Below are 7,223 nucleotides of genomic sequence, written 5' to 3'. Positions count from 1 at the left end.
GGGCTCAGTCAGCCTGTTTGAGGAGTAGGGAGGTATGTGTCCCGTCCCCGATATGACTCTAGTGGGGCGGGCCATCTCACCTCGGCGTCCATCGGTGCCCGCAGGGATGCGGGGTGGCAGCTGGCCTCACTGTCCCTGGGGGTCTTGGCACAGGGTAGCAGCGCCAAGCGGGTGACAGGCTGCCGAAGGACTGCACGGCCGAGATGAGAAACTTATCGAAAATGGCGTGACATGCTGGTCCTTACCTTACGAGAGGCCCACGGGATTAGACCCGTTGATGAGTAAACAAATGGGTTATTTCCTCAAGTAACTGTACAGTTTCTTCTAAGTGGTAGAGTTTTAGGGAGACCTTTAAGGCAGGGTATTTTTTCCTTAGCTGCAGGTTATAATGTCAGAAGACAAGCCTTGTGTTTCTTAACTATTCTTACAGTATTTTTTCTTTGGTGTAATTCTGTAGGGAGATTGAGCTCCTTAGACATCCCCCTTAAGGGGATAAACAGGTTCCAAATGCAGTTATACAACTTAAATATGCATAGCTACTTCTAAAACTAACAAGAAACTAGAGCTTATTAACCACTGATGTTCTTGAGACAATGACAAAACTTGGTACTATTACAGCCAAACTCTGGACTGGATCTCTAGATAACATTGATATTTCAGGCTAGCCTTCTGTTGCCAGTTCCAAAGCTTTCATTGCGTTAAAGTGTAAAAATCGCCCCTGTGGTACAAATGCTTACAGATCACTACTCATTTGTATTGTAAGTGGTGCTTCTCACTTGTGCTCTTAACAGTGCTAATGAGGTGGGAGAATAACTTCTTGGGTAATTTTTTTAAAGTAGACTGGGTGTGAACAGTAGCACTTATAGGAATAAAACAAACAAACACAGTTGGAGGAGAACCTTCTAGTTATATGTTCTTTTTCTATCCACAGCAAAAGGATTTCAGGTGTATACTTCCAATTAAATCAACAGGAAAAGATGAAGCCACCAAGAAGGGATGCTTGTAGAAGTCTCAGTGCTTTCCTGATACTTTGTGATAAGTAAACTGTATAGGCTGGTTATGCTGGTTGAAGTTGGTTGGAGCTGTATGTTTATTTCTAGCATCAGTAGAAGTGCTTTTAATTGTAATTGCTTCTACCTTGTCACACTTAGAATAGCTGAACTTTGAACTGAGAGCAAATTTCTATACAATGCAAGTGAGAGACATCATAAATTTAGCTATTGTCAGAAGAATAAAAACATCTTTCTGGGTTTTGTTCTAGAGAATTAACTTTTTTTCTTTTAACTTAGAAAATGTCCGCATCTAACATTGCAAGAGTGGAAACTTGGCTTTCATCTACGTGGCATGTTGGAGTTCCTTTGATAAGGCTGTAAGCCTGTATTAATTGTATCTGTGAAAAAAACAACAGTAGTAACTTAAGTCAAGCTAAGATTAACAGACAGGTATTTGAACAATGGCTTCTTACCAGACCTAAGAGATTTGAAGTATCCCATTTTGCCTGATTGCATTTTAGATGCTCCCAAAAGAGAGTTGTCTGGCTTCTGCTCCATACAAATTGATTCACTGGTTGATGTTAGCTAACCAGCATATTCACAGCTGCAGAAGCTCAGATGAAAAAATACTGTAAATTAAAAAGTAACAGTTAACATTTGAACATTCCAAGAATCCTGGGAATCAAAGTGTACTCAACTGCTGATGCTATAACTAACTGATGAGATAGATCAAATTCAGGGCATGGAATATCAACCAGTGCCTGTTCTCCATAGTAATCTTCCTCCTGGAAAAAAAAAAACAAACGTACAGGGGAATATTGCATGTTGTCTTGGAGTCCTTAAACCAGAAAATGGGAAATTCTTGGTGAATTGGATGAAGTGGAGTTTCTTACAGTGGAGTATACTCAGGAAAAAGTCCTTGCTAGATTAATTGGGGAAGCTGAGAACCTTAATCCTGTTGGACAAACTGATTATGAACAAATCATTCCAAGGCCCATAGATGAATTAGGACAAACTCTAGGCACTCCAAGTGAAGATCTTTTAGCTAGTCTTGATGAAAATAATGAATTTGTTTTAAATAATGTAACACCTTCAGAAAGTGGATACTGCAGTAGAAGTGACAATTTTAGTACAGCCTCAGGTTTGCTCACTGCACGTGATGAAAATGTTTTGTAACAAGAATTTGGAAATCCTTTGCCTCATTCAGATGAACAAATTTCACCTGTGGAATGTTGATGGATTTTTATTTCCTTTGGAAGATGACCTTCTGGAAGAAGAGATCTAAAGAGAGCTGGAAGAAGTGCTGTCAGTGGTCATGAAGAGAAACATAGATTTAATTACCGAGAGGCTTCTACGTACGTCTAGAAGTTAATGTGATTCATCTTTAAATGGCACTTATGAAAAAGATTATATAAATGAGAGAAGCCTGTAAAAGCTACCAGCAAGCGAAAGACTTCTGAAAGAAAAGTATCTGCTGGAGATGAAAATAGTACAAGTAACTTCTCACAGCATAATAACATACATCAAACTTACAGTTCTACAGATTTCTCTTTGGTAGTGTTTTCCAAAGAAAGGTGGAATGATATAGACCTAGTTGAGAGCAGACATAAATTCCAGTGCACTTCTGACAGCAGGTTGCTAACAATGAACCAGTATGTTTTTTCAAAAACTGATCAAAAAGCAGATCAGCCAGACAATGATATGCAATCCTTTCCTTGTAGAGCAGTAGAGGCATGTGATCTTGATTTAGTTTCTCCACCTTTCACCTATATTTCTGTTTTCCTTGCAAAAAAGCCAATTCTGGAAGTTAGATGTTTTACTGTAACTCTTAATGGAAACCTCACAAGCAGCAACAGGTCTAGGGGTATAAAGACAAAAATTTCTGATGGCTCAGCTTATCTTGAAGTATATTTTGCTGATGATATTCTAACAAGTTTAATTGGTTTTTCAGTGCCTGAATTGAATATGCTGAAAAAGATCCCATTTCACATCCAAAACTTAAAGATGGTTTAGAGGAATGTCAAAGATTACTAATAGATCTGTTTGATGACTATAGAGTTTAATAGTTTTTTCAGTCTAAAGCCACTGTATTAATTCTACAGGATGCAGATGCAAGGCATCTAGAACAATTGAAGAATTGTTTGAATAAATAATGTGCACAAACTTGTAGATTATATATTGGGAAATGTTTAAGTCAAGATTTTCCCTGAAGGACTGTTGAAAATTAAATTTTAAAGTTAAGTGGTATGCCTTTTCTCTCTCAGGAACAATAGTGGAAAAGTGAGAGGAGGAGATGTCTTAGCAGGCAGGAATTTACCAGTTTGTTTCTTATGGTGATAATATTGAAATAAACTTTTGAACTTTTTTTGCCTTAATTTAAAATATTCATGTATCATTTTATTTCTAACCCTAATCCTCTATCTTCTTGACTGGTGATCTGGGGTAGCAGGCTGTCAGGAAATGAGTAAAGAACAAATCAGCTCATTCTTACACTTTTTTCAAGGATGATTATTTACCTGATTTTTAAAAGGTAGCTATAGGACACTACCAACCTTGTAGCAGTTGGGTACATTTAAGCAAAGAAACATTGTTTAGATTCAGCCACTTCCAATAATGCCAACTTGAAAACTCAAATATGTATTCAGTGTGCAAGAACCTAAAGTGTTGAGAAATGAAAGATTGTCTTCTAAATAGTCAGGTGAGGAAAAGTGTATACATAAACGGGATTAAAAGCTATGTACTTATTTCAAAAACTAAAACCAACCCCGCCAAATGTTTCTAACATCATTTGCTAACAGAAAAGAATTATTGTAATGTACAGGGAATCTGTTTTTTGGCATGTTAATAATTACTAATTGTTTTGAACTCACAGCCAACCTTATTAATTAGCTCTTAATGTTTACTAGTCTGACCTTTTCACAGTGCAAATACTTGTGTTCCAAATATGTTGTACATGGATACTTATGTTGGCCTTAATTTTGTATTTTTTTATTTCTGCTTTTAGAATGTATTTTAAAAGAAACAAGCCTAACAAAGTATAAATGAAAACTTTTTGGTGGAAGCTCTTTAGTCACTTTCAAAGGATAATATACACCTTACTGTGTGTATAGAGTATCAGAAATGGTTTGTGAGCTTTTTGTTCTTTCCTTGTTTTTGTTTTTTTTTTTTGCAAAGAATGTAAAATTGGTAGTTAGAAGAGGATTTGGTTTTTTGATTGGACTGTCAATATCTTCTTTTCTTCATCCAAAGAGTAGCTGTTAGACCATGGGTAATTGCTCTAAGAGACTCATTACTGCTTCCCCCCCACCAATAATTAAGAGGCATCATTTGAGACTCCAAGAGACCTAAAGAACACTGGAGATAATTTCTTAAGTAAGGTAATGTGGTTTAGCCGGCAGCTCAGCCCCACACAGTCGCTCGCTCACTCCCCCACCGGTAGATGGGGGAGAGAATCAGAAGGGTAACGCTCGTGGGTTGGGATAAGAACAGTTTAATAATTAAAATTAAAAGAAACAACAACAGAAATGCAATGTAAAGGAGAACAACGAGAGGCGCAAAGCCCCGGGGGAGGGGGAAGCGAGGGGAAAGGGGGAACAAACCGCCAAAACAAACTGCACGCGCCGCAGCCCCCCCCCCAATATACTGGTCATGGTGTCACATGGTATGGAATGAACCTGCCATTGGCCAGTCGGGGTCAGCCGCCCCCACCATGGCCCTGCACCTCCCAATCCCGCCCCCCCCCCCCCCGCCACGGGGCAGAGCGGGAAGCTGGAAAGGTAGCCGACCCCCCACGGTGAGGAGAATTAACCCCTTCTCAGCCAAAACCAGCACAGGTTAAAAAGGAGGGAGGTAAAAGAGGGGAAAGCTTTGTAAAGCAGGAGCCTTTTTAGGTTCTATTTCATACAGGTAATAAATGTATGAATTCCTGGGTCCCTTCCCATCCTCTCCTCCCTTTTCTCTCTCAAAAGAACACCTGAGCAAACCATGACCCTGCAAGTCATCTTTGGGTTCTTATTTTCTGAGAGGCTGTATGGAGTTAGCTTTCCTCATGGTGCTGTGCTTTGTATTTGTAGCTAGAATAGTGTTGATAACACACCAGTGTTTTGGCTATTGCTGAGCAGTGCTCCCACAGCATCAAACTATGATATAGTTACCATCATGGAAACATGGTGGGATGACTCGCACAACTGGAGTGCTGCAATGGATGGCTATAAATTCTTCAGAAGGGATAGGCAAGGCAGGAGAGGTGGTACGGTAGCCCTGTATGTTAGGGAGTGTTTGGACTGTCTAGAGCTTAATGATGGTGGTGATAGGGTTGAGTGTTTATAGGTAAGAATCGGGGGAAAGGCCAACAAGGCAGATATCATGGTGGGAGTCTGTTATAGACCACCCAACCAGGATGAAGAGGCAGAAGAATTATTCTACAAGCGGCTGGGAGAAGCCCCACGATCACTAGCCCTTGTTGTCATGGGGGACATCAATCTACCAGATGTATGCTGGAAATACAATACAGCAGAGAGGAAACAGTCTAGGAGGTTTCTGAAGTGTGTGGGAGATAACTTCCTGATGCAGCTGGTGAGTGAGCCAACTAGGGAAGGTGCCCTGCTGGACCTGTTGTTTATGAACAAAGAAGGACTTGTGGGTGATGGTTGGAGGCCGTCTTGGGTATAGTGATCATGAAATGATGGAGTTTTTGATTCTCAGAGAAGTAAGGAGGGGATGTCAGCAGAACTGCTACCTTGGACTTCCAGAGGGCAGACTGGCCTGTTTAGGGGCCTGGTTGACAGAGTCCCCTGGGAGGCAGCCCTGAAGGGCAAAGGAGTCCAGGAAGGCTGGACGTTCTTCAAGGAGGAAGTCTTAAAGAAACAGGAGCAGGCTGTCCCCATGTGCCAAAACATGAGCCGGTGGGGAAGATGACCGGCCTGGCTGAACAGAAAGCTTTTGCTGGCATTCAGGGAAAAAAGGAGAGTTTATGACCTTTGGAAGAAGGGGCAGTCTACCCAGGAGGACTACAAAGATGTTGTGAGGTTATGCAGGGAGAAAATTAGAAGGGCCAAAGCCCAGCTAGAGTTTAATCTGGCTACTGCCGTACAAGACAATAAAAAATACTTCTATAAATACTTTAGCAGCAAAAGGAGGGCTAAAGAGAATATCCAACCTTCACTGGATGCAGGGGGAAACATAGTGAGAAAGACTGAGGAAAAGGCTGAGGTACTTAATGCCTTCTTAACCTCAGTCTTTAATAGTAAGACCAGTTGTTCTCGGGGTACCCGGCCTTCTGAGCTAGAAGACAGGGATGGGGAGCAGAATTGAACCCCCATAATCCAAGGGGAAATTGTTAGAGACCTGCTACACCACTTAGACACACACAAGTCTATGGGGCCGGATGGGATCCACCTGAGAGTACTAAAGGAACTGGCAGAAGTGCTCACCAAGCCACTTTCAATCCTTTATCAGTAGTCCTGACTAACTGGGGAGGCTTCAGTTGACTGGAGGTTAGCAAATGTGATGCCTACCTACAAGAAAGGCCAGAAGGAGAACTACAGGCCTGTCAGTCTGACCTCAGTACTGGGGAAGGTTATGGAGCAGATCATCTTGAGTGCCATCACATGGCATGTATGGGATAACCAAGTGATCAGGCCCAGTCTGCATGGGTTTATGAAAGGCAGGTCCTGCTTAACTACCCTGATCTCCTATGAAAAGGTGACCCACCTAGTGGATGAGGGGAAGGCTATGGATGTTGTCTACCTGGACTTTAGTAAAGCCTTTGACACTGTCTCCCACAGCATTTTCCTAGTGAAGCTGGTGGCTCACGGCTTGGACGGGTATACTCTTCGCTGGGTAAAAAACTGTCTGTCTGGCTGAGCCCAAAGAGTTGTGGTGAATGGAGTTAAATCTAGTTGGTGGCCGGTCACAAGTGGTGTTCCCCAGGCCTCAGTGTTGGGGCAAGTTCTGTTTAATATCTTTCTCAATGATCTGGACGAGGGGATCAAGCACGCCCTCAGTAAGTTCGCAGATGACAAGTTGGGTGTTGGAGAAGGTTTGGGGAAGAGTGGCTGGAAATCTGCCTGGTGGAGAAGGACCTGGGGGTGCTGGTTGACAGCCAGCTGAACATGAGCCAGCAGTGTGCCCAGGTGGCCAAGAAGGCCAAAAGCATCCTGGCTTGTATCGGGAATAGCGTGGCCAGAAGGAGTAGGGAAGTGATGGTGCCCCTGTACTCGGCACTGGTGA

At 42.1% G+C, this 7,223-nt stretch overlaps 1 pseudogene; it reads left to right on the top strand.

Moving 5' to 3' along the window:
- The first annotated feature begins 1,157 nt into the window (after window positions 1-1,157).
- Window positions 1,158-3,074, top strand: LOC142049567 (recQ-mediated genome instability protein 1-like; annotated as a pseudogene).
- Window positions 3,075-7,223: the final 4,149 nt, after the last annotated feature.

Source organism: Phalacrocorax aristotelis, chromosome W (genome assembly GCF_949628215.1).
Source record: "Phalacrocorax aristotelis chromosome W, bGulAri2.1, whole genome shotgun sequence".
Lineage (NCBI taxonomy): Eukaryota > Metazoa > Chordata > Aves > Suliformes > Phalacrocoracidae > Phalacrocorax > Phalacrocorax aristotelis.
The sequence above is the reverse complement of the archived record's forward strand: the minus strand, read 5'-3'. Positions and strand labels throughout refer to the sequence as shown.